Genomic DNA, 25,729 nt, shown 5'->3' with positions numbered 1-25,729 from the left:
TTATGTCCACGCGATCGTTGTAACGCATAGAATAGCTTTAGACTAGTGATGTGTGCTACTCTGTTGTAATGTTGTACTGTTTCTTATAGTTTGCTATTGTTTGTGCATGTGTGTATGTCTGGACCATGCTTGATGATCGTGAGTAGACGCGGAGCCTTTGGACCAGTACCAGGAGCCACCATCTTCTGAAGCTTTTGAGCAGCAACAGGAGAACTTTGAGGAAGGCAAGTATAACATGAACCTCCTATCACTTTTAATACAAATTTCATACTGCATTTTAATTCTGTATGCCTATAAGGATTTCCTAGCCACCTTTTATCCTGTATATATATCCTTTGGGTTGCATTATGGTTAGTTGTGCTAGGTTGCTGCGCTATAACAAACTTGGTCCTTTTTAATTAATTTTGCTAATGGTCTTATGCAACTTAATCCTGAGCGTGGCACTCTGTGCTGTGTGCTTGAGTGGCTCACATCTCCGTAAAAGATGTTTTGTTAGAAACTTGGTTTAGGGGGCCAGCACGGTGCTTAGTGCTTGGTTGGCCACTCTCCATAAGGACCGGTTCATAGAGCGACAACCTGGGACAACCGCGCAACCACAAGATTGGAATGGGACGGTCTTGACTTACTAATTAGGTTGTGTTGGTTCGGGAGTAACTTACCTGCGTGGGCAAGAGGGGTGGTAAGCTTCAATGGTCCCTGCTCCTCCAGCTTGGTCTGTGCTGTGTGTCTTGTACCCCCGGAGGTGGGCCCCATCATTGCTGATCCAGAATCCTTAGCGGTTACACCTTACCAATGTGATCCTTTGTAACGGTCTCGTAGTGTGCTTGCTAGCCATCTCACCTAAGGAAGTGTGATGAACAACTAGCGTAGCTCACGACTTGTGGGTAAAGTTGTGCAACCTCTCGAGAGTGTAAAACTGATATATCAGCTGTGCTCACAGTCATGAGCGGCCCAGATCCTCCTTTTGATTAGTGGGGTATTCAACCTTTGATTAGAGAGATTCCCCGGGTGGTTTTGGTGTGGTTGGTTTTTCAGTAGTTCTTAACTAATATTGATTAATTTCTTATGCAATGTGGGTTTATGGTAATTCATCCACTTATAGTAAATAGTTTTAATAAAATTTGCCAAGATCAAAAGCTACTGCAGTTGAGTCAGCTAACCCTAGAGCCTCATACTCGTGTTATACTTGTTGAGTACAAGTTGTGTACTCACACTTGCCTCTTCCTCTCTTCTGTTCTCTTTGGGATATCTTCGACTGCTGCTCAGTACCAGGCGACGTGGAGGACTACATCAGCGGACTCAACGATTTCTAGGCGTTGTCTCCCAGTTGACGTCCCTGTGGCGCCCTACTCTTCATGTATTTATTTTATGCTTCCGCATTCCTTGAACTGATTCTTGATTCAGTTGTAATAAAAATATTCATTTTATAATTACATGCTTTTATTCATGACATGTGTGGTGATATCTTGATAATCTGTTGTACATATGCGTGACTTGATCCTGGCGCATATATGATTGCTCGATTTATGTTATTATAAATCGGGTGTGACACACTATCACCGCCGGCTCGAACATCACCACCACCAAGAGAGCCATCACCGCAGGCCCCACAACCGCCGTTGGCTAAAACATCACCACCACCAGGAGAGCCATCACCCAAGGCCCCGCTATCACGGCTGGCTCAAACATCACCACCACCACGAGAGCCATCACCACAGGCCTCGCTATCTCCACCACCTCAAACATCACCAGCACCACGAGAGCATACTCCACCAGCTCCGCCATCAGCTCTGGTTGCCCGATCATGAGAGGATACTCCACCGGCTTCACCACCGGCCCCGACACCGACAGCACCACAACAACAGCAGCTACCTTGAGTGTTACGGGCTTACTAGGACCAGACGGAAGAGTCAGAGATTTTGGATAGATGGCTTGCCACAAACAAGAAATCTACTGAAAAGGCTAGGTCAAAGGATAATCCAAATTCTAGTGCCAGCAGATGATCGGGCTTTTCCTTGCCCCGCACTGACACGGAGCACAAACTGGACGTTGGGGTTGATCAAATTCAATACTTAGATGATTATCCTATACAGTTTTAGTATGGTAAAGACTTTCTACCGGACTGGGCAATCGAGGGGGTTCCAAGTTGCATGCAGAGGATGCATAGTTGGTACAAGAGGTCATGCAGACTAGGGCTCAGAATCATATATGCTCTGCACGATCCGGAGGTATTTGGTGTTAAAGGGCCTCAAATCCATGATATCACATTCGAAAAGACATCCAAAACATGTTCTGCTTCAATGAACTAGGCATTGAAATGGTTAGACTCTATGTATGTAAGTGCCTCATCGATACTAATATCTAGTATATTATGGCCTAAAGTACTATATATGCATAAATATCTAATTGTCATACATTATATTCTACAGGTTGCAAACAAGAGATGTTATTATTTTAAAGAAAAAGATCCAGTACCTTGACCCAGTAGCGATTTACGAGTCCTTGCATGCCAGGTCAAGATGGATGAAGGACGATGATGACTTCCTAAAGCCGTTTAAAACGTGCAAGGAAAAATAAAAGCAACAAAATGAATTTCACAAAGAGACCATGAAGAGGACTGCGGCCTACATATCGCTTATGATGCGATGATGGCAAGACATGGATTGCATATTTGTGCCGTACCACATCTAGTAAGTCTAATTTTAATCATTTGATATAATAACACTTGTTCTGATCCATACCTAAAAGTCGTATTGTCAGATCCGGTTTTTAAGGACAAAACCAAATGCATAATTATATGTATACCAGGATCAAGTTCCATACATATAGTGACTTTATTAGTGAATAATCAGCAACACTATCACGAAAAGAGAATTAAAAGACTATAAAGATTATCAGAGTTATACAGCTTATCCTGAAAACGAAGACTCCAAACTTCACAGGCAATCGACTGGGGGTTGCGTAGGCCTAGAACTCAGCATCATCTTCAAAAGACTTGACATCACTTTCTCCTCTGAGCAGCAATTATAACAAGCGTGAGTACACTTATGGTTGGTACTCAGCAAGTGTTGGAAATTATATGACATGAAGGCCAATATCAAGGAAAGGCTGACTGGCTTACTGCTATAAGCAATTTTAGTTGGTCAAGTTTTATTAGCACCTGTTTACTAAGGTATAAGTTCATACCAAAACCCACATTAAAAGAAATAGAAGCGATACAGCATAACCATAACCATAACCATAAACATGGTCCAACATTTAATTCATCTTCAAGTTCAATTATCATGTGAGGGTTCAAGCCGCTCTTAATCATGAGCACGACTGATATATCTGTTTTTACTCTGCAGAGATTGTACACTTTACCCACAATTCGTGTCTCCCAATTTGCCTGAGGTAGCTAGCCTCTTAAACACTACCGAGGTGAGTGGCAAGATATTCACTATAAGACCTTTACAAAGATTCTCTAACTTATGACAATCCGCTAAGGTTTCAAGTCAAATCGGTCATAACTCTCCCTAATGAGGCACACGCCTTAACTAGGACCATATCATACCCTCAAGAGGACCAAGCTATACCCTGACGATGCAACCCCTCTTGCCCTTTTGGTAAGATCATCATAAGCTAAAGTTTCTAATTAATTAGCCAAGACCATAGCCATGTAGTATTGTGGTTGCACTATTTTCCTAGGTGGTTCTCCATATTCCAATTAAAACATATGATCTTGTGATTAACAACACAAATAGCATGAACATGGATAAAACAGGTGTAACATCATCATTGTTGTCATCATGGTTATATATTATTCCCAAACCATAACCAGTTATAGCAACTAAGCAATAGCTACCCAATCATAAAGGTAAAACCCAGGTTGACAAGGAATGATCATAAAGACTAGACATATCCTTATTTAGGATCCATCAAAATTAGGACACGTGCATGCATAAAGAAAAGTTATATTTCTTGTGATTATTAGGACAAAAGAATGATTAAGGAAATACTTGCCTTTCTTTTAAAGAATAGATGCTCAGAGTCTTCAATTCTTGTTCTTGAAACTCTAAATCTTCAAAGCTCTTGGATCACGCTCCTTCTAACGTCACATAAGCATCGGACCCAAGCATACAAGCAAGCAAACAAACAAGAACGACTAAGAACAGATACACCAAATAAAAGGAAAGCTTTAAAAGAGAGTACAAAAGGATAGGGCTCGTTGCTATGGTGAAAAGGGCGCAAGAAATGCGGAAAATGGAGCTAGGGATGAAAAGAAACAGTTATCGGAAAATTTGTGTTATAAAAGAACTATAGTCTTTCATTTGTTTTAATTTAGAAAACTAATGTAAAAGATATTCAAAAGAGAATATCCCTAATTATAATTAACTCATATTATATTTGCATTTATAAAGATGAGTTACAACTTAGTCAAATTTTATACATAATTGTCTATGTACAAATTATCCTAATTAAACAATTAATTAGAAAAGAAACTGGTGCGACCATCTAAACGTAGAACTTTATGATTCATGTTGAACTAAACAAATTATAACTAAAACACATTTAAGTTGATATTAATCAAATTAATATTAATTAAGAATACCTGAGTAAAGACTTAATTGGATTTTAATTGGAAAACTAGATGAGAGGACATTAATCAAATTAAATCTATATTTAAATTTAAAAATAGGATTTATGATACAGCAACACTACTAAATGATAGCTTAGGGTTTTAGAAGACTAACGCAAAAAGAACGGATCGAAACAGATCTGAAACGCGGAAACTACGCATGAAATAAGGTTGCAGGGACCTATACGTAATTAACTATAGACTTCAGAGGTTAGCAGCAAAGAATTACAAAAAATAGAAAATAGTGCTTGCCAATTAGGAAAAGTTTAGGGTTAGATCTGAAAAATTTCACGGTGGGGCTGGATTGAGAAGATGTGATAGATCCAGGGGGTTTTCTATAAATTTTACAAGACACAGAAATATACACGATAATTGCAGATTCTTTCGGGGCTAAATTGCAAAAAGCTTTAGACACAGCAATGGTGGCTGGCGGCTCACTGTTCCTCAAATTCCTAGCGATTCCGGGCACGAGAGGTCGCAAGGAGCGGGGCAAATGTAAGAGGATAATGAAGGGATTCGATTCCATACCTTACTTACTGCGAGGATGCATCGTGGTGATCGAATTTTGCGAGAGAAGAGGCAGCGACAGCTCTGTTCCGTGCGGTTTCACTCATGTTCATGGCGGCGGTACTGCAGAGCACCAGGGGCGGTGCAAGAGGTGCAGGGCGCGACACTGGGTGGGGCTAAGGCGTGCAGGAGGGGCGAGCACGGTAGTAGCAGAACAAGCTGGCGGCGGTGTTCTGGACAGGGGCGGCGCAGGAGGAGGAAAGGGCAGGGCGCAAGGTGATGCAGGAAGGGGCCAACGGCGTCCAGGTGGCCAGCGGTGGCTCTGCAGGTCTGGCGCACGGAAAGCAGGAGGGAGGCGCGGTGATGCAGAGCATGTGGCGGGGGGGGGAGGGCGACGCTCCTGGCTGCAGCGCTGCATAGGAACAGGCAGCAGGGGCGTGACGCAGGGGAGAAGTGCAGGGCCACGGCGTAGGGGAAGAAGGGCGATAGCGGCTCTCAGGGGTAGGTGCATCGCGGGGGATAGAGGCAACAGGGGTGCACAGGAGGCGACGCAGGGGAGGGCGACAGCGGTACTGGCTGCAAGGGGTGCGAGGGCTCGCAGGGGTAGGGCACAGGAAGAAAGGCAGCGCTAGGAGGTGGAGTGCGAGCAGCAGGGGGCACGCGGGGGAGAGAGACAACAGGGAAAAAGGAAGGTCGCAGGATTTATAGGAATGCGGCGACCTAAGATTTGGCAAGCAGGGACGAGGAGATGCATCGGGCTGGGACTCGTATTTGAGTCTAGATTGCCCGGGGAGAACGGGATTGGGCTGACCAGCGGGTCCCACAATTTAGCGAGCAAGGAGAAGAAGGAAGAGATAAAGAAAGGAGGAAACAACCTCGTGTCGAGACTTGAGTGGCGAGTGAGTTCGGTTATGGACCAAAACAGGTTCGGGTGAAGGCTGTTGTCGGTCAAAACCCACCGGCGAGCAGCGACAGGGTACACGAGGAGCCGGGAGGCTTCCGGGACTGCTGGTGGGTCTCGGTCCCTCGGTCAACGGCCCAGAAGTACGGCACATGCCCTGGCTTGGTGAAGTGCCAGGCGTGCCACCTGACCTATACCTGATCAGGAAGGTGTAGAAGTCGTTCGTCAGCTATTTTCCTGCATGCACAGCCATATCAAACATTAGTCCGAGCCGTGATCGGCTCTTACAACGACCCCGAGATCAGCTAAAGAAGTCGACGGAGCCACTGTACTAGGTCAGACCTGTCTTCATGCCAAGTTAGACCTTTGGTTACCTTTTAGAATCGGCTACAAGAAGCCGATTGCCACGTTTAACAGATCGGATCTACTTAACATGTGAACATTTTGTACAAATCCGATATGAAAGATAAAAGCATGCTCTGTAATTGCCAAGCTAATCCATTTTGCGATGGTAAAAGCTTTCACCGCATAACCGGAACATCCTACATGTGGTTAAGCCTAACAAACATGAAAGATAACAATACGCTAGCCCAAAGAGAGGCCTAAAAACCAACTAACAAGTCGATTCCCGAAACAATCCCTCGTTAGGTTACCATAAGGCACCAAACATGCAGCAGGAACATTTAACCCATTTGAAGGGCCTAATCATACGGATGTTAAACCAATTCCTTGTAACACAAAGAAGTACCATAACAGATTAGATCTACTAAGCAATAACAGAGCAAGGCGCTGCCCTTGCACCTGAGATCACGTACAAGAGCAGCTAAACGATTACGAACAGCAAGCAGAACATGGATTTGCTATTCTAAACCAATACAACATCATAATCATTTAAGATAACTAGTGTTACTCGTCATAAAAAATGCTTCAGTACGAGAAACACAAGGATAAACAGATAAAAGCAACGCTGCTCCGACCATGCGGAACATGATCGGAGCAGCATGTCGATTACCTGGAAAAAGCCCTTGGGGAAGGGGTGGCGATGCGCCGAGAGTTTGTTGTGAATGATTTATTGATTGTTTTATTAAATCTCACGATACATATTTATAGTCCGGATACTTGATCTTTTCTAACTAACCCTAGCTGATTACGATACAATCTCTAACTTAGTATATTTAAACTATCCTTACATACATGGCCATCCTGGCCCTTGACACGTTAGCACAGAAGCCGATTCGCAGACTGTTACCATACTTTCCTTCAGCCCATGATGCTCTCGGCCCATCCTTTGGCCCAGTCAAGTTATGGCGATAACACATGCCCCCCTGGTTTTGGCAATGATAATTCCGAAACCATTGCCTCTTCGACTTCTCAGACTTGTGCACGCACATACCGCTCCCAATGCCATTGGACGCGGCCCTTCAACTTCCAAGGCCTGCACACGCGCGCTGCCTTCCAATACCATCCGACGCGACCCTTCGACTTCTCCCTTGGGAATCGCGATAATGCCGCTTCACCTTCCATCTCTGCCTTTATAAACTGTTATCTGCGGATTTATTTCTATCCATCTTCTCTCCCCGTGCATTAGCCGCACCAGCACACTCTGCATCCCCTGACAATGGCTTCCTCTTCCTCTATTTCCTCCAATTCCCCTTCGTCTTCTTCCATAATCTCCATCACTTCTCCTGACTCCAAAACCTCCAGGGAGGCGATGCCGGAGTTTGATCCAATAGCTTCGTATGAAACTCTCGCTCCTCTACATTGGGATGCAGAGGAGTGGGACTTCAGCACTTGGTCAGAGGACGATCAGCCCCTGACCGACGATGAGGACCTCCAGATTCTCCTTCATGGGGACCTAGACGAAGGCGATGACGAAGATTCCTGGGATGACGATTTCTTCTCTTTCTCAGAAGAAGATGCCAAGGACACTTCCACCGACGACGACTCAGCAGCAGGAGGGTTCCTGCGTGGTGGATTGTCGACTTCAGAAGACGACGGGGACACCAGCGACGACACCAGCGATGATGGTGGCAACAGCAACAGCACCGGCGGCAACGATGGCAGCAGCGACGATGACACCAGCGTGTCCCCCCGTACAAACGCTGCAAGACCTTAGGGACTCACTGGTGGTAGTTCATAGGGTCTTCCGCCGTTGTGCGCATAGCCGGTAGATCGGCTTCTTTTGTAATAATTTCTTGTAAATGAACCCATTTGTTTCAGCGAGCCAGTGTTGAAAAATCTAATCTTCTAAAGTCTGATGGCATCGCATCGGCCTCTTTCCTTGAATTGCCAATCCAATCTCAAACTTTTCTTTATTCCGGATCAAAAATCCCAAGAACTCGAATACCCTTCAAACGATCTCATCAATAACAAGAGTACTCCGCAGTAGACTTCTTGCTTGTTGTTAAATCTCAATCCCCAATCAGGTCGAAAAATATGAGTACCCAGGAAACCCCGCAAAGGAGTCGAACCTGTTCTTTTAAGATCAAGAGACACCTGCAACCAACCTCTCTGCTCTTATCGAAACCCAGGATTTGCAAGGCCCGATTATTGCTTCTAAAGTCAATGGCTTAACATCGGCTGTTCAACCTTCAGCTCTGTGTACGGACCGGCGCTGCTTTTTCTTTATAGATCTGGCTTGCTCATCTCATTCTGTCTTACAGGCTGATGCATCGCACCGGCTTCCAAAGTACCCGATAGATACTGTCCTGCAGCCTAGTATACCATGAGGTCCCCGATCAGATCAACTCGATGTACCGCAAAGTACTCGATTATATTTTGTAGCCCAATGTGTCATATCGGCTTTCCTCGTAAACACCCTGATTGCATTGGTCCATAGCCTGATGCCTTACATCGGCTTCATTACTCATCTTCCCACATGCTCGAAAAATATTTCTTGAGATGTTGACCATTGACAACCACCGGAAATTTAACTCCATCCAATTCTTCAAGCATGTATGCATTCCCTGGCAGAGCTTGATCAACTCTATATGGCCCGTGCCAACTCGGAATTCCTTCGGTTTGACCTTCTTGTTGTACGCCCGGGCTGCCTTAGCCTTATTTTCCTTGATCTTTTCCGGTGACCAAAGCCTGAGTTCTGTAATGTCTTCTACATTGTCGCTCATTAGTGCTGCATATTCTTCAGCAGTCAAATCATTCTCAAACTCTATCTGTCTTGATCCGGCCGTAATTTCCCATGGTAATACGGCCTCCTGCCCATACACCAAATGATATGGTGAAGTTCTTATTGCCCCGTGGCATGACACACGATAAGCCCATAATGCTTCTAATAATACTTCATGCCAACACCGTGGGTATTCATCAATCTTCCTTTTGATCAGCTTGATCAAGCTCTGATTGGACGCTTCGGCTTGTCCGTTTGCTTGAGCATAGTATGGAGATGACCTAATCAATTTAATCCCCATGTCGGCAGCAATCTTTTTGAATTCATCAGATATAAACACCGACCCTCCATCTGTTGTAATGGTTTGAGGAATCCCAAACCTATGAATAACATGTTCTTTGACGAAATTGATGACGTCCCTCGACGTTACTGACTTCATAGGAACAGCCTCTACCCATTTTGTAAAATAATCTGTAATGGCCAAAATAAACTGATGGCCTTTACTCGATGGAGGATTAATCTTACAGATCATGTCCATGCCCCAGCCCCTGAATGGCCAAGGTTTGATGATAGGGTTCATTGCTAACGCTGGTACTATTTGTATCTTTCCAAACCTCTGACAGGCCTGGCATCCTTTATAATACTTGAAGCAATCTTCCAGCATATCAGGCCAATAATATCCCGAGCACCTGATCAACCACTTCATCTTGTGGGCTGATTGATGAGTACCACATGTACCTTCATGGACTTCATGTAAAAGCCGATTGGACTCAATCGGCCCCCAACACTTAAGTAGGAGCCCTTCCAGAGTCCTGTAAAACAAGTCGTCCCCTATCAGGACGTACTTCATAGCTCTGTAACGTATCTTCTTAGGTGCCCCCCGAGTCGGATCCTTCAAGTAATTGAAGATATCGGCTCTCCAATCCCCCTGATCCAACAAGTTTATTGGAAAATCGGCTTCATCCGCCGTGTCCTTGTAACCTGAAGCCATCTGAGCAAGATCATTGGCCTCAGAATTTTGTACCCTTGGTATCCAATAGAAATTTATGTATCTGAATAGGGCCATTAGCTCATGGCATTGTCTCCACAAGGGAAACAACAACTCGCTCTCACATCGGTATGTCTCCGTGAGTTGAGAGATGACAAGTTTGGAATCCCCAAAAACTTTTACTGCTTCTACTTCAGCTTCGAGAAGTAACTCCATACCTTTGTGCACTGCTTCATACTCGGCTAGATTATTGGTGCAAGGTGTTGGCAATCTGATAGAAAAGGAATATGTTGCCCCCCAAGGCGAGACGAGCAACATACCTATGCCAGAACCATCTCCACAGACCGACCCATCAAAATACATTGCCCATGCGCGGATGGAAAGCGCCGCTATGTCTGAGCTGGTCCTTCCCGCAACGAGGTCAGCCAGCGCCTGCCCTTTGACTGCCTTCGCAGGCTGGTACCGGATATCAAATTCTAACAGAGCGAACATCCATTTACCGAGTCAGCCTTTCAACACCGGGGCCGACAACATATGCTTAATAACATCTGATTTGCAGATGACAATCGTCTCGGCAAAAAGTAGGATGTGGCGGAGCTTCGTACAGGTAAAGAATAGACAAAGGCATAGTTTCTCAATTTTAGGGTACCTTGTCTCTGCATCTAGCATCCTCCTGCTAAGATAAAAAACAACTCTCTCCTTGCCATCCTCCACTTGTACGATGACCGAAGCAATGGAAGTGTCACCTACTGACAGATAAACATAGAATGGCTTACCCTGCTGTGGTGGGACTAACACAGGCGGTTTGGACAAATATTCTTTGATATCTTCAAATGCCTGTTGCTGCTCTGCCCCCCAGCGGAACTCATCATTGGCTTTCATTTTTACCAACTCCATGAATGGCTCAATGCTTCCTGACAGATTTGAAATGAATCTCCTAACAAAATTGATCTTGCCAATGAGTTGTTGGAGTTCCTTCTTTGTAGTAGGTGGCACCATTGTTTTTACAACTTCTTGACTTTTTAGGCCGATCTCAATTCCTTGTTCATGAACCAGAAAACACAGGAACTGACCGGCTGATACACCAAAAGCACACTTCTTTGGATTCATTCTAAGCCCGAATTTCCTAGTTCGCTCCAAAACTCGTTGTAGATCTCTCAAACGTCCCTCAGCCGATGTAGATTTCACCACCACATCTTCAATATAGATCTCCACCAGCTTGCCGATCAAATCATGAAACATATAGTTCATGGCCCGTTGATATGTAGCACCAGCATTTTTGAGCCCAAAAGTCATGACTACGTGCTCAAATAATCCCACTGCACCTGGTACTCTGAATGCAGTCTTATGAATATCTTCTAGAGCCATAAAAATCTGGTTATAACCAGCGTTGCCATCCATAAAACTCAACATCTTATGACCAGCAGCCGCATTAATCAACATTTTTACAACTGGCATCGGATACTCATCTTTTGGTGTAGCTCTGTTAAGATCTCTAAAGTCTACATAGACTCTCCACCGGCCGTCCTTCTTCTGTACAGGCACAATACTGGAAATCCATTTAGCATACCTGCATGGCCTGATGAAGCCTGCTGCTATCATCTTTTCGACTTCTTTCTTGACTTCTTCTAGGACTTTGGCCTTCATTTGCCGTGCTCGTTGCTGGAACAGCCGAAATCCTGGCTTAAGAGGGAGTCGGTGCTCAACAATACTTCTATCCAACCAGGGCATCTCCGTTTAATCCCAGGCAAAACAGTCCGTATATTCTCTCAGCAGCGTTATCATCACCTCTCGCAACTCTGGATTTAACTTTTTGCTGATAAATGTTGGCTGTGGCTTATCCCCAGGACCAATATCGACTTCTTCCAGCTCATCAGCAGATGTAAACCCGTATCCTAGCTTCCCTTCATCCATTAAGTCGATACTGCAAATAAATGACGAATATGAAGCAGGAGGATTTGGCCGATCGCAGGGATCAGCCGACTTGTTCTTTGCATTAATGTGTATTATCTTACAATCACATGGCCGGCTGCTCGGACGGGCCTCTTTGCGATCATTATAACAATGTAACATGGATGACAAAAATAACTCGGTTCTATTTTTTGGGGGCCGATCGTAGGGATCGGCCCTTCCTGTTACTTTCCCATCTACTCCATAAGGCCAGTGGATAAGACCAGTCTCACCCTATTTTTTGTAGCTTCCACATGGTCGCAGCCCTCCAAGCTAATCCCTGAGATCGGCTCCTGGTCCTCCGCGTCCCAGATACTCATGGCGGCATGTGAAACTTCAATAGAATCGTCTGCGTGGACCACTTCTACTTCATCTCTGTCCCATTGAATCAGACACTGGTGCATTGTAGAAGGGATACAGCAATTGGCATGGATCCAATCTCTCCCAAGTAGAATGGTGTATGAGCCTTTGCTATTGACCACAAAAAATAACGTAGGGACGGTTTTACCTCCTACCGTCAAATCCACGCTGAGGACTCCTTGCGCCTCTGAAGTTTGTCCGTTGAAGTCACTAAGCGTGATGTTGGTTTTGATCAAATCTCCAACAGAATGCCCCAACTTGCGCAGCACTGAATACATCATTATATTAACCACTGCTCCTGTATCGACTAGCATCCTGCTGATAGGCTGGCCGTTTATGTACCCCTTGAGATATAAAGCCTTCTGGTGCCTGTAATTCTTTTCTCAGGGCTTCTCGAATATGACTGGTCGTGACCCCAAGTCAAGCTGAGCCACTGGCACCTCCTCATATCTTGGTGCATGAAACTCTGCATGGAGAACAAACACCATGTGCGCATCAGCCGATGTCTTCACATCGGCTTTCGACTTCTTAGGTCGCCATACCTTCTTGGAAGAACTCTCTGCTTTTCGAGGGTTGTGGACCTTTTCCGCCAAATCTGGCCGCGCCTTCCTTAATGTTTCCAAGTATTGGGCCTCGGCTTCTTCTAGGTTGCGCAGCCACTGTACCCTCCGCTTCTGGGACCGGTTGAGCCCATCAGGACACCAGCGTGGTCGGTGATACTTGTCCTCCTCATCTTCTGAATTTCCTACTGTATGTGTCGACTTGTCTTGTTCATGGCGGGGTTGCCCTGGTCGCAAATGCTGAAAAACTGAGCCATTTCTTGTATCTTGCTTCTGAGAATTGCACTCTGGGCAATCTTCAAGGGTGGGTAGTCTTTTCATACTAGAATCCCAACAGTATTTGAAGAACGTACAATGCCAATGATCTCGTGTATCCTCTCGCTTCCTGAGGCGTTTCCCAGTGCGTCGCTCGTACTCTTCTTCTTCAGTCTCGCGTTGGAGACGCTGTTGATACTGATACTGGTATTTTCTCAGAAGATGAGAGGAAACCGGTCGTTGATTCCTGACGTGCCTGACCTGTTCCTCGGTGATATAGTCCCTTTCTTCTTTTTGGGGCCGATTGCGGGAATCGGCCTCTTGCCTCCTTGTATGCTGTCGTGATGCATGCCCTGCCATGTTAATACCGAGCGTAAAATCTAGTTGACGACGTGTAACGCCCGCATTTTTATCTTATTTAAATTGCATTACCAATCACTCGCTTAAAAATCTTTTAAACCTTTTCCGCCGGTTGAGCTCCCGAAGCCCACCTCCCGATTTTCCACCGTTCCGACATCACGCAGTCTCTTCCTCTTTTTCCCGCGGAGCCACCCGTCCCTTTTCGTTTTCCACTAGCCCTGCCATCCTGTTACATCACCATCGTGCCGCGGTCAGCCGCGTGCGCCTGCCAGGCTGAGATCGTCGGCGCCGCGCACGTGTCCCCTCTTTTCTTTTCTCATATTTTGTTCAAATCCATTTTATTTCTCTCTTCTAACATTTTTTTTCCAGACTCTTTTTTTTTGCGCTGGCTTCCTCTTTCCTCTTCTCCCCTGTGCTGCCTACTGCCTGCTCGAGCTGTAGCCCGCTCCTTGCGCGCACGCGCATCACGCCGCCTGCGTCACGCCACGGCCGCTGCTACTCGCTGTGCCGCTGCACGCCAAGCCGGAGTGCGGCCCGCTGCTGCGCCGGCCCATCTCCGTCCCGTCCCCTCGCCCTAGCAGCTTGCGCCTTGTCCCCGAGCATCCCGGCTGCCCGTGACCCTCCCAGGCCAGCCATCTCCCCTCTTCCTCTCGGCCTATAAATTAGACCCCAGGACGCTCCTCACTCCGCCCACACCGCCCCAGCACCTCCCCTCCTCCACCTCACGCTGCAGCTCGCCGCCGCCGCTCACCATTGCCGGCCACCACCCATCTTCGTGGATAGCCCTCCGTAGACCATCTCCGCATGAGGTGAGGGCTGGAATCGGACCCCCCTCGGCCTCCTCTCCGTTTTCCCCTCCTCCCCGGGCGTTGCCATGCACCAGGGGGCCGGCGCCCATGGCCTGGCCGCCCCCTCCTACCGTTTCCCCCCTCCTGTTCTGTATCAAGGAAGAAGAAAGGCAGACTTGTGCATAACCCCCTCCACTTTTCCTCCTTATGCAGTCCACAGCCCTCCATTTCATGCGATATTATGTTCCGAATCGATTCCAAACTCCACCACGCATCAAATATTCTCTCCAAGTCTCAGGATCCACATCCGACAAATATAATAGTCTTCTCTATTTTTTAAAAAAAAAAGCTCTCTATTTCCCTCTTTTTTTGCTCATCGGTGAACTTTGTTTTTATTGTGTGATTGTTTGTGCGTTGTAGCCGATGGTGTGACCGAGGAGGAGCAGGACCACGACCCGGAGCCCAAAGACCCGTACCTCGAGGAGGAGCTTCCAGAAGGCTTTGAGGACGGCAAGTCCAATCCCATCCTTTGATGCATATTTATCCAAGTTTTATAAACACAACCTATTGGCCTGTATTATGAAATGCATTGTTGCAAGACATGGTTGGATAGCCACCCCTTGATTGCTATGACGATTCCTTGATGACCTGGATTAATGTCTATATAGGGTTTGCTCTGCTGGACGTTAACTACTGCTAGAGATGCGTAGGACCCTTTTATTCCCTCTATTATATTTTAATCATGACCACAATGCGCTTTATCAAAAATAAAGGTGTGAGTGTTATAAAAGATAAAATGGGATTTCAGGAAAATAAAAGAAGGATATAATCTGATGAGATGGATGGTGTTTCCTGTGTGAAATGCCACGGGTGAGCTTGTACCTTTGTGGTTGAGAATGGTTGGGAGATGTCTGTCTTGTCAATCTAAGGATGAACTGAGGTGTCATCTTGCCTAACCAACTTATCATACAACCACTCGACCGTTGTGTGGGCAACGGCTTAGCATAAACCCCACTAGCTGTTCTGCTAACCAAAAGGAGAGCTGGTGAGCAACTGGAGATCATGGAAAAGAAATACGATCTGTGTGAGTTATGTCCTGGTTATGACTTTGTTGATAGGTTATGAACCCCATGGTTGCTTCCGTGTTGGCTAGTTAGATTCAGCTAAGGTGGGTAATGGCTTTGTTAGGATCCAAAGCGACACTAAGGTGTTCGTAGTGCGGTATCCTACTTGTGGGTAAAGTGTACAACCTCTGCAGAGTGTAAAATCTATTCGAATAGCCGTGTCCACAGTATTGGACAAGTTACGGCATGGTCACTTCATTAGACATTTTGGGATGGTTGGTTTTGTGGCGTGAGTTGTTTTGAAAGTGTCCAGCAGTTGTGCCGTGAGCTACTGTGGACGTGGAGTCCGGTAGCATTAAAACTTGGATCCTTTGTGTAGGATCAACCCCACTTATTATTCGAATACTACAGAAATGTTTTGAGAAAACTCTTTTATTAAATGAACCTTTGCATGTGTAAAACCTCGCTTTATCGCAAATGAACCCTAGCCTTACCCTTGATATATCCTGTGCATGATCTTTATTATTCCCCCCGTGGGTGTGGTTGGATTTGTTGAGTACGTATGTACTCACTCTTGCCTAGTTTTTACAGAGGAGGATCCGAACTTCGCTCCTGAAGACGTCGAGTAGGTCGCCGTCCTGCACCCAACCTTGCCTGTGGTTCAGGGTCTCCAAAGGAAGCTTACCATGGCGCAAGACTCTGATGTTATCTTAGATTTCATTGGCACTTTAGTTTGGCTTGTAGTCCTTATGGTGTCCCTCTTGATAGTGGCGCTTTAGTGCCCGCTACCTCGACGGTTTGTACGGTAATGAACCATCTGATGTAATAAATGTGTTATCAGCCTCCTGGGACTGATATTTGTATCATATTTAGTCACCTCGGATGAGGGGACGCTTCACGACGCGTTGATCGGTCGTAACATTCCACCATATTTACGTTCGGAAACGGTTGAGTATCAACCTTCATTGCGTACTGCCCCAAAATTAGTCGGCCTTGCTCAATAGCCGATTGTATCTATCGTCGGAGTTCCTTGCAGTCACCGGTACCGTGGGTGAAAGAGTTATGCCACTTGCAGTATGATCTCCCCTGGAGCTCCTGAGCTGTTGGGATCTTGAAACCTTCAGGGAACTTTAACTGCTTTTCTTTCAAGAGCAGGTTGAATATCTGTTCGACTTTGCTCACATCAAAATCAAATCCTTTCGAAGAACCCTGTTGTTTCACCCACTTGCAGGGCATAGGCTTTGCCCCCCGTGCCCATTCCACAACTACAATCTCTTGGTCATCCTCAGAGTCTTCGGAGTCTTCAGCATCAACCATTACTACTTAACTTTTAAACTTGTCTTGGTATAATTCTGGGTGACGTTATTCGTATACTGTCATTTTCTGCACCAAATGAGCCAAAGAATTGAACTCCAGCTGGAAAACCAGATCTCTGATCGACTTTACCAATCCCAAAGTTGCCAATTCAACTGCCTCCTTCTCTGAAATTCGAATCGAGTAGCATCGATTCTTGACTTCCCTGAAACGCTGGATGTACTCCGCCACTGTTTCTCCCCGTTTCTGGCGGACCTGTGCCAAATCAGCAATTCCAGCTTCTGAATGATATTGCATATGGAACTATTCCTCTAGCTGCTTCCAGGTGTGGATAGAATCAGGGCCCAATGATGTGTACCATCCAAAAGCCGGCCCTGTGAGAGACTGCGAGAAGAACCTTACCTGCAACGGATCCGACACCGAAATCATCACCAGCTGCGCAAGATATCGGCCCACATGCTCTATGGAGCTGGATCCTTCTGCTCCGCTGAACTTGGTGAACTCAGGTAGCCGATACTTGGGTGGTAGAGGAATCAGGTCGTAGTCACCTGGATATGGCTTGGTGTAGCCGATCGCTCGCCTTCTTGGGAGAATGCCAAATTGATCTCTCAAAATGGCACTAATTTGATCCACTGTACGATCTCCTGGGGCCGAGTGCGTACCTTCATGACTCGGCCCTGTTGCAGAAGTAGCCAGCCATGCCTGTTTGTCAGCATCAACTGCAGATGTTGCTCCAGTTGCTCTCTGCGTGGGTTGCGCCGGGTTACCACCATCTGGTATATACGCACAAACATATCCATGCGGTACCTCCTTGGGTGGTTCACTGAAGAATTGGTGATCAGCAGGGTCACCTCCCACCTTGTATATGACATATGCTGGAGAGTTCTGTTGCTCTGGAGCGGCAAATGCGCAAGGCACTGGTGGTCTGGACTGAGAAGGCAACTCCCATTTGTGACTCCCTAAAGTAGGTCCTGTTGGAGAGTACTGGTGTTTCATAATTTCCTGCACCACGCGCACTGCAATGCGCTCAAGGGTGTTCACCAAACTCTCAGAATGTCGATGTAATGAGTGAGCCACCATGTAGTTGACTTCCTGGCGGAGAGCTTGCGTATGTTCTTCCGTAGGAGTAGACAGATCCACTTCGTCGAGTGCTCCTTCAGATGAAAATCCCTTCCATCTGATGCCGTGGTGACGAGTTCTTTCAAACAAGCCGATGAGATCGGCTTCAAAAGCAGCTTTTATTTCATTATACCTCTGCTTGTGCTCATTGGACAACTCCTCAAAAGTAATCGGGTTCTCATCCGGCATCTTGACAACGGAAGTCGATGAAGCCGAAGAAGATGATGCAGCCGATTCTAGTCGATGTAGTTGAAGTAGTCACTGGAGTAGTCGATGTAATCAATGAAGTTGATGAAGTCCCACCGGGCGTGCCAGAATGTGTTGTCGGTCGAAACCCACCGGCGAGCAGCGACAGGCAACACGAGGAGCCGGGAGGCTTCCGGGACTGCTGGTGGGTCCCGGTCCCTCGATCAACGTCCCAGAAGTCCGGCACACGCCCTGGCTTGGTGAAGTGCCAGGCGTGCCACCTGACCTATACCTGATCAGGAAGGTGTAGAAGTCGTTCGTCAGCTATTTTCCTGCATGCACAGCCATATCAAACATTAGTCCGAACCATGATCGGCTCTTACAACGACCCCGAGATCAGCTAAAGAAGCCGACGGAGTCACTGTACTAGGTCAGACCTGTCTTCGTACCAAGTTAGACCTTCGGGTACCTTTCAGAATCGGCTACAAGAAGCCGATTGCCACGTTTAACAGATCGGATCTACTTAACATGTGAACGTTTTGTACAAATTCGATATGAAAGATAAAAGTATGCTCTGTAATTGCCAAGCTAATCCATTCTGCGACGGTAAAAGCTTTCACCGCATAATCGGAACATCCTACGCGTGGTTAAGCCTAACAAATATGAAATATAACAATACGCTAGCCCGAAGAGAGGCCTAAAAACCAACTAAGAAGTCGATTCCCGGAACAATCCCTCGTTAGGTTACCATAAGGCACCAAACATGCAGCCGGAACATTTAACCCGTTTGAAGGGCCTAATCATACGGATATTAAACCAATTCCTTGTAACACAAAGAACTATCATAACAGATTAGATCTACTAAGCAATAACAGAGCAAGGCGCTGCCCTTGCACCTGAGATCACGTACAAGAGCAGCTAAACGATTACGAACAGCAAGCAGAACATGGATTTGCTATTCTAAACCAATGCAGCATCATAATCATTTAAGATAACTAGTGTTACTCGCCATCAAAAATGCTTCAGTACGAGAAACACAAGGATAAACAGATAAGAGCAACGCTGCTCCGACCATGCGGAACATGATCGGAGCAGCATGTCGATTACCTGAAAAAAGCCCTTGGGGAAGGGGTGGCGATGCGCTGAGAGTTTGTTGTGAATGATTTATTGATTGTTTTATTGAATCTCACGATACATATTTATAGTCCGGAGACCTGATCTTTTCTAACTAACCCTAGCTGATTACGATACAATCTCTAACTTACTATATTTAAACTATCCTTAGATACACGGCCATCCTGGCCCTTGACACATTCGCACAGAAGCCGATTCGCAGACTGTTACCATACTTTCCTGTAGCCCATGATGCTCTCGGTCCATCCTTTGGCCCAATCAAATTATGGCGATAACAAAGGCTGGACACGAAAATGAGCTGACAGAGCTGGTTGAACGTGAACGAGTTATTCGAGAACATGAAATAGAAAAGAGAGAAATCAGGCCGAGTCGTTAGAGCTGACAGTGATCGAACATCATCGGAAAATACTGAAGATGAGCCACGAGGCATCGTTTCAAGCATGACTTGATCGGGGATAAAGGTTAGAGAACCGGGAGCTCGATGGAGCATGTTAAGGAATCGGAGAGGATAAGTTTAGAAGGATATACAACAAAGATACGACTCGGTCCGAATACGATGAGAATTTGATATCAAAATAGAAATATTTTTCAGAACATATTTTTAAGCTTAAATTAAATCTAGGAAAGTCCAGTTAAATCTTCTAAACTACGAAAAAATTATATCCAGAAGAATTCTAAAAATTCCGAGAAAAACTCTGGAGATAATTTGGGTCACGTAGAATCCAAATAAAATACTTGGAATTTGAGAGATAGATTTTTAGAACTTTCTAATAAATAGATTTAGCTCCACGGAAAAAGAGAATAATCGCCAAAGAAATCTGGAAAATTCTCAAAAACCCTAAAGATGGATAAACACATTGTAAAAGATATTCACCTCCTAAAATTAAATATTTTAGGATGTGACACGTATATAATATTTTTGCAGGAATCACTGGATTACTTTCCAACTACAGCCAAAGCGTGGAAGAATCCTCATATTGGACTCCTTGGATTGGCCAAAGAGTAGATACAAAGAATTCACAACCATCCTAAGATTGTGAGTGAATTTCTTATTCTTCCATATGTACATCATGCTAATTTCTCCACAGAAGTTTATATATATAAACTAACTTCCTATTTTTTTCTTATTAAAACAGGGTTTACCAGTTCTATGTTGCCAAAGGAGGAGCTCATCTGCCGACAGAATAGATGAAATGACTATGCGCACAAACTTCCCGTGCCTCAAGCAGTCTTTCAATTCCGTGTACCGTAGGTACAACATGTGGGAGCATATGAGGGTGCAAGGGAGATATACTACTGATCGAGGACATGTAAGGGGCTACTCTTTATTAGAGATAGATGCGTATGTGTATATTATTTTTTACTCTAACTAACACTTGCTTAATTTTTTCGTGAATTCAATAATTGCATATTCACTCGGAAATGCACAAGGACCGACTCCATGAGAAACAACTTCTAAATATAGTCGACGATTTGTGCCGTTTCATTATGCATGAAGTGGTCAATGCAAGGGCAAATATTTTTACGATGTACAAGAATTAGCAACGGAATCTAAATACATTGGCCTTCGTGAGTGGGAGAACCAAGAGCACCGTGCCGGCTCTAGTAGCGTTCGTAGGGATAGGGAAAAAAAATATATATTCAATATGTATTTTAATGATGTATTCTAATGATGCTTTATAATGATATTTTATTTTCATATGATTTAATTTTGTATGAGTAAGTATTTATATTTATTAAACATATTCCATATCTCGATCGTGAACTATCTTGATAAGTTAAAATTGGCGGAAATCCAAATTTTTTAAAAAATGAGAAATAGAATTGAAAATATTAAATTCAAATCAGTGAATTTTTTGGTGGGCTGGGAATACATTTCCAGAGGCGGGTCACCCCTCACCCCCTGGAAACAGATGTGTAGGGGTGGATCACCCCCGTCTCTAAGGGGGTACCCCGCCCCTACAAATTAAATCTGTTTCCAGAGGCGGGTGAGGGGATGATCCACCCCCGAAAACGTGTTTGCAGGAGCGGGTGTATTATCCGCCCCTATAAATAGCATTTTTAGCTGCGAGAACTAGAGGTGGGTATCGCACCCGCTTCTTAAAAACACCTATAGTAGTGACAGCGCCAATGAGCGCGACAATGAGTTCGGAGGTGGCCTGGAGAACCGGTGCCGTTTCGCCGCGGAGGTGATCGCGGCCGTAGCGGACGAGATAGGAGCGGATCGTCTCGGCGTGCGCCTCTCCCCGTACGCGGACTACATGGACTGACGCGACTCCAACCCAGAGGTGCTCGCGCTGCGTATCATCAACGACGTGCTGAACTCGATCCGCGCGCGTGCTCTACTGCCACGTTGTGGAGCCGCGCATGCGGGTCAACCCGGAGGATGGAAAGCTGAACGTCTTCCGTATGCTCTTCCCGTTGAGGGCGTTCCATGGGACTTTCATCGTGAACGGGTCTTATGATAGGGAAGAGGGTGACGCAGCGATCAGAGATGGCTACACCGACCTGGTGGCGTATGGGCGGTTGTTCCTGGCGAACCCAGACCTGCCGGAAAGGTTCGTGAGGAATATGCTGTGTTGAATAAATATGATAGAGCACCTTCTACACCTCAGATCCGGTGTTCGGTTACACGGACTATCCTTTTCTCGGTCAGAGCTCGAGATAGTTTGCTTAATGGTCACGGTTTGTACAAGATGCATATGCATGAACCAAGATGTTTGTGTTATATTTGATCTTGTTTGGGTTCGTCGGTCAATAAAACAGGGGATTGCTTACATCGATTTCCTCGTGGACTGATACGTGGAGTTTAAACCGAAGAGCTGGACTACTTTATTTTATTTACACGGATCTCCCATGTTGACAATACAGATAAAATTATCGAAGATTATCTTCCTGCTTGTTTAGGAAAACCAAGTTTCTCCAGCGATCTTAAAAGCTGAGTGCACCAAATGAAAATGGCTGAGATACGCTCTTCTGCATTACTCGGCCAAGGCACGAGAGCTGGCAGCGTATGGGGACGCCACCATGTCATCCTTGAATAGGGTCCCTAACCGTAACACCCTAATTTTTAAATTATAAATCTAAATAAATTTTTACTATATTATTTTCAGGATCCATAAGGTTTTTATTGAAATTATTTTGATTTTAGAGCATTTGCCGTGCATTAACAGTAATTTACTTAACCATAAAAAGAAATATAAGTAAATATAGATCTTGTACATTTCATGCCGCATTGCATTGTTTTATTGCTTGTCTTTCATTTGAATTTAAATTTCAAATTTAAATTCAAATACATTCAAATATATTTCTTTTTCTCCCTCTTTTTCTCTTTTGCCCCCCCCCACTCTCTCTTTCTTTTTCCCCTCTCTCCCTTTCCTCCCGCAAGGCCCAGCCTAGCTGGCCTTTTCTTTTTCCTTCCCCACGCGGTCCAGCCGACCAGCTCCCTTTCTCCCAGCCCAACCCGCTCCCGTCCCTCCTCCCCTTCCTCTCCCTCACCGCCAGGCGGGACCCGCTAGTCGGGCTCGTCCTCAGCTCGAGCCAGGCTCGGACTCGCGCCCGAGTTCGGCCACGGCACGTCCTCCGCCCGCGCGGCGCTCTGGGCCCGCACGCCGAGGCCCCTCAGCCGTCCCGCGCCCTTGGTCCCGCCAGCGTCGCAGCCACCGCCTCGCCTTGCAAAACCCTAGCTGCGCAAGCCCGCCGCCACCGCTCCGCCGCTTTCCGCCGTCAAGCAAGTGCCTCCGGAGCTCCACGTTGCAGTAAGGAGTATTACCAGCCCCTTCTCCCCCTTTTATCCCGCCTTCCCGCACGCTCCATTCCTCGCCAAAGCTCCGCGGCCATGCACTACCGCCGTGCGCCCCTCTCCGGCCCCCGTCTTGCCAACCCGAGCCCCTAGATGCGTTTCCCATAGCGTCCGCGTTCTTCCCGTGGAGCCCGCACATGAAACGAAGCCCGAACGGCCGTTTACGGTCAAGTCCAGTGAGTCCGCCGCCGCCTGCCGCCGTGTGCCCTCGCTGCCGGCGTCCAGCGCCGCCACCCCGAGCCGCCAGCCCCTCCCGACCATCCGATCCAGATCTGACGGTCTAGATTAGATCTAGACCGGGGTCAAATGACCCAATACCGGTCAACCCTAGGATCTTTTGCACTTTAATCCCTGAGTTCTATCGAAATCAACCCGCAGTCCACGACAGTTTAAAAGTATTCACGAGTGGATCCTTTTTCTTCTATTTAAGCCCTTGTCTTTTTCAAAAAGAGAACTTGCCGTCCTTAGCCCTCTATTTTTCAATCTAAACCCGAGATTTAAGGTTTAGTTATGTTTAAGTCCTCGTTTTCTTTTTCCAGAGCCCTTTTAGTTTCAAATTTTCTATGAATAAGCCCCTGGAATCATATTTTAGCCATAACTTCTTCGTTTTAACTCCATTTTCATCGATTCTCCTGCTCACGCGACCCTTGTGATGTATACGGTAGGTTTATAATGTTGTTTTGCTCTATTTATATTGTTTGGTATACTATTTATTATTTATTGTACTTGTTTGTTTGTATGTAATTGTGTGTTGCAATAGACGGTGCGCAGTTCGAGGGTCCGCAAGTGCAAGGCTTTGAAGGCATCCCTGAGCAGCAGCAGTACTTTAACAAAGGCAAGTGGTCCTTGATCGTATTCTGGTCCTAATAACTTTTTAAATACACACATTTACTTTATATGCATGCATGTGTCTATAATATGATGGATCCCAAACTAAGGATGTGCCTAGTTTCTATTGAACTTTCTTGATTAAACCTGGGTTATTATATTTATGTTGTAGCTACTGTGACACCCTAGGTGTTAAATAGAGCAAGCCAATAGGAAGAATGTTTGCTGTGAATTGAATTGTGTGAAAATTTAGTAAAGTTATGAAAATAAGGGTATTTATGTAATTTTATGAAAGTACAAGTCCTTTTACATAAATTAGTTGAAGTACAAAAGTGTGGCAGAAAAGTCTGAATTATTCCGGCTCAAGTGCGCTAGTCATTGCTATGCAGCCAATACTAACCCAACGCACTTCAAACGGAACAACCCATTGGTCTGTCGGGTCTCCGCCCGATGCAACCACGGTTCAACAGGATCGAAGCAGATTTACCTCGCACGAAGTCGAGTTTACAACCACAGTACAGCTCATCCACTTTTAATTTACAGATATGCAAATACCATTACAAACCTTGTTCAAAACTTAAAGTAAAACTTATACAAACAGTGTTTAAACCGACAAGCTTAACTGCTTGTCCATGCTCACAGCGGAAAGGAAATAAACACGCGACTACATACGTCGCAGAGGTTGACACCATGCTCAGCCCAATGCCTGGTGTCACTCCGGAGGATCACTGCCAGCCGGGGACGGATCCCACTCCACGGACCAGCCATGTGGAACAGAAGTTGGCCACGCAGAACTATCTGCGGGGTTCTCGAAGGTTATACCTGAAAATGTTACTAGCAAATTTTAGCTTTCATGTTCTAGTAATCATCCATTCTAGGTTAGCACCTACACTAAGCAAGCAAGGTAGAGATTATCATTCACCATGATTATTTCATTTATGGATTCACTTCTTACTCTATGTGGCAAAAGGAATAAGCAGTCTCAATTTCCGCGAGAGACGGACGATTCTGAATCGAATTTCAAATCTTGCAAGGGTAAACCTAACTCACACGCTTGGAACATCCAAAGATCGTTCCGAAGCAACCGTTTCCCTCATATTCCGGGTTATGGATCAGGGCCACCACAAGCGACTGCAGGACAGTACGCACACCAATTGTGCAGGACATACGTCTATAGCGCGACTATATGATTGTACTCCTGTCTGCCTTGCAGAACGCACTCCCACACATCGGTGCGTGTAAACATAAAATAAATGTCAAGTGGTGGAGACATGTCCATTTGCCGGGCCATTCAGGTACTAGGCTTACCACTTTACCATATTTTGCGGCATGTGGCTAGTACTTTCAAACGCTTAGCCACCACTACCACACACAGCGACCTTAACAACTTTCATCAAAACAGACAGGGTAAAACTCCAGGTCATGACATCGTACATGACCCTGTCCATCATCCTTATAGTGATTGCAAAATAGTAAACATGCAACTCCTATGTCACGCGAGTGACAGGAAATTACCTGACTTCTACCGGTCCTATTAGCAGAGCATCTACTCGATAAGGACTCAGGTACAATACATTGGTTCCTAGGATTCAATACATCTAGGGTTCCATTTCATCTCCTAGACTTAATGCAAGATATAATATATAAGTATAAGATTGCATAATGTAGTAATTTGAAATACTGGGTTATACATCGGGGCTTGCCTTCTTGAGTGGGGTTGGGGGCAAGGATATCAGAGACTTCCGAACTTTGGTTCGGGGCTTCAGTTAGATCCTCAGCGATGTTTATCGGGTCTTCGGAAAACCCTTGGTCTTGTCCCAAGACCAACTCGTAGTCTCCGTCGTCGAGCGTCGTTGATTCTACATGATATG

The 25,729-nt window shown here is 45.7% G+C and overlaps 1 pseudogene; it reads left to right on the top strand.

Annotated features, from left to right (window-relative positions):
* Window positions 1-21,896, top strand: part of LOC112892599 — a 36,779-nt pseudogene extending 14,883 nt beyond the window's left edge.
* The last annotated feature ends 3,833 nt before the right edge of the window (window positions 21,897-25,729 follow it).

Source organism: Panicum hallii, chromosome 5 (assembly GCF_002211085.1).
Source record: "Panicum hallii strain FIL2 chromosome 5, PHallii_v3.1, whole genome shotgun sequence".
Taxonomy (NCBI): Eukaryota; Viridiplantae; Streptophyta; class Magnoliopsida; order Poales; family Poaceae; genus Panicum; species Panicum hallii.
The sequence above is the reverse complement of the archived record's forward strand: the minus strand, read 5'-3'. Positions and strand labels throughout refer to the sequence as shown.